Source organism: Etheostoma spectabile, chromosome 10 (assembly GCF_008692095.1).
Source record: "Etheostoma spectabile isolate EspeVRDwgs_2016 chromosome 10, UIUC_Espe_1.0, whole genome shotgun sequence".
Lineage (NCBI taxonomy): Eukaryota > Metazoa > Chordata > Actinopteri > Perciformes > Percidae > Etheostoma > Etheostoma spectabile.
The window spans coordinates 8,782,814-8,785,066 of NC_045742.1; the positions used below are offsets into that span (position 1 = coordinate 8,782,814).

General features: G+C 35.9%; 1 long non-coding RNA gene across 1 annotated transcript; it reads left to right on the forward strand.

The window, feature by feature from the left end:
* Positions 1-259: 259 nt before the first annotated feature.
* LOC116696538 (uncharacterized) lies at positions 260-491 on the forward strand. The gene is made up of 2 exons (XR_004333766.1): positions 260-292; positions 364-491. It is a non-coding gene; the product is annotated as an uncharacterized LOC116696538 (long non-coding RNA).
* The last annotated feature ends 1,762 nt before the right edge of the window (positions 492-2,253 follow it).

Consider the following 2,253-nt stretch of genomic DNA (forward strand, 5'->3'; position numbering starts at 1 on the left):
ACATGTGCATTACATACATGTTCCAGGTCAATATGCCCTTCTGTTATTGCTTGATGATGGGTTTGAGCTTGCCATATTATGCTTTCAGCATATTTTTGAGCATACAGTACCTTTGAGATTATTCTTTAGAATATTCTAGACAGTATTTGTCATTGTTTTGGAATGTTGCAATGATAATAATAATTTGCATAAAGCAGGCCTATTTGTCCACACCCATATTGATAAGAGCATTAAAAACTTAAAATGGGCACCCAGATAGCTCAGTTGGTAGAGCGGGCGCCCATGTATATAGGTTTATTATAATATTAATAATTTGAATTAGAATTATTATAATAATTATAATTATTATTATTATTGTTATAGAGGTTTACTACTCAACGCAGCAGGCCCGGGGTTGACTCTGACCTCGGCCTTTTGCTGCATGTCATTCTCCCTCTCTCTCCCCTTTCATGTATTCAGCTGTCCTGTCAAATAATGGCCTAAAATGTCCATAAAAACAAAGAAAAAACTTATATATATAGAAAATATCCCTTTCACAGTACATTTTGAACAGATAAAAATGTTCTATTATATTGCGATTAATTGGGATTAAATATTCAATTGACAGCCTTATTATTAACTTGTACTTCACAGTACTTAATAATCATTTAAAATGTCTCTTAGCACAAGAAAATGAAAAAGATTACTGTTGTTGTTGTGAGCAATTTCCTTGTCTGTCCATCTAGGCTTGTATGTAAAAACTTAATCTGAAAAGTAATCAGTAGCTATACTGGAGTTAACAGTAAAGTATATGCCTCTGCAATGTGGTAGTACAAGTAGAAATACCTTAAAATTGTACTGAATTAATGTACTTACTTTCCACTATTCTATGCTCAGCAGGGCTCACTGAGTAGCATGACATCCTCTAAGAAAGACCATTGCCATTATGTTTTATGTGTAGTTTCTACCGTGTTAGTCAGCAATAGAAATCCAAAACAAACAAAAAAATGAAAATCTACAAAGTTAATGCCACGTGTGTGAATTTCAAGAGCCTCCCACTATACATTTGCTTGAATACACATACACATCAATGGATTGCAAATAAAAAAAATGGGCTGAGAAACCTTGACAGTTAAAAGTTCACTCACCATTAGTCAACTAAACATGATGCTTTTTTCCATTCTGTCAAAGAAGAAGGTGACCTTTTAGCAGGCAGATACTGAAAGACAGCCAACAAATGAAGATGCCCCACATAAAGGTCATGTGCTTCTTTAAAAAGGACATCAGAAAAAAACATCTCACTGCAGTCATGAAGAAAGTGGTTGGGGACTGAGTAAAAAACTGTAATTCTTAGGCTAACTGGTTGCACAAATGTGATAAGTATTATTTAGTGCTGAATGCTAGACAGATGCTGACAATAAATTTGTGGTGATGCCTGAGTTTTTTCTTCCTTTTTTTTTGCAAGAAGGGACTTTGTGCCTGTTGTCGCGTGTGTGCGTGCAATCTTGATGTAATTTAGTCAGACAAGTGACAGTGATGCTTTTCTACTCTGACAAACCAATATTGGTGCTTGAATGAATTTTGAAAGGACTATATGGGAATTTCTGGAAGAGTAACATCTTTAGCACTAGTCTCCCGACCATGTGATACTGTCATCTGGCTCTTGAAACAACTTAAATGGGTTCATGGTTTTGGGGAGCATTCTACTGTCTTTAGTTGAAAGCTACTGTTTTCTAAAGTGATGAGAGTGCATGCAGACTGAAGAGGGGCCAGAGGGCTCTCATGAGGAGCCAGCATGTTGATCTGCCAAATTGGAGAGACAAGGGTGCATCTTCTTAACATAGGCATAAAGCAAAGGTCTTCACACCAAACTTGGCTTTTGACCAAGGGTGACACAGAGTGCAGGGACTGTCATGTTTGATTTAGATTTGCTCAAACCAGGTATTGTTTGTTTGAAAAAAGGAAGGGGGGGAGCTTTTATACATGTATAGAGAAGTATGCTATTACTCTATACAAACAAAAAGGGATTTTAGACAAATCTGTAAAGCTTGTTATCGAAGGAAAAGGGAGCATAATACAAGAATTAGTCTTACCATTTAGCATGTGTCAATTTTATTTTTAGCACAAGTGAATTCTATTTTTAAGTACATCTTAAGTACACACAAAACAAATGTTGACTTAATCAAAGCATAAGAATGGCTCGCTCCATATCACATATACTCTATATGAACCGCATAGACGTCTTGTCACTAGTGAAAATCCATACATGCATAG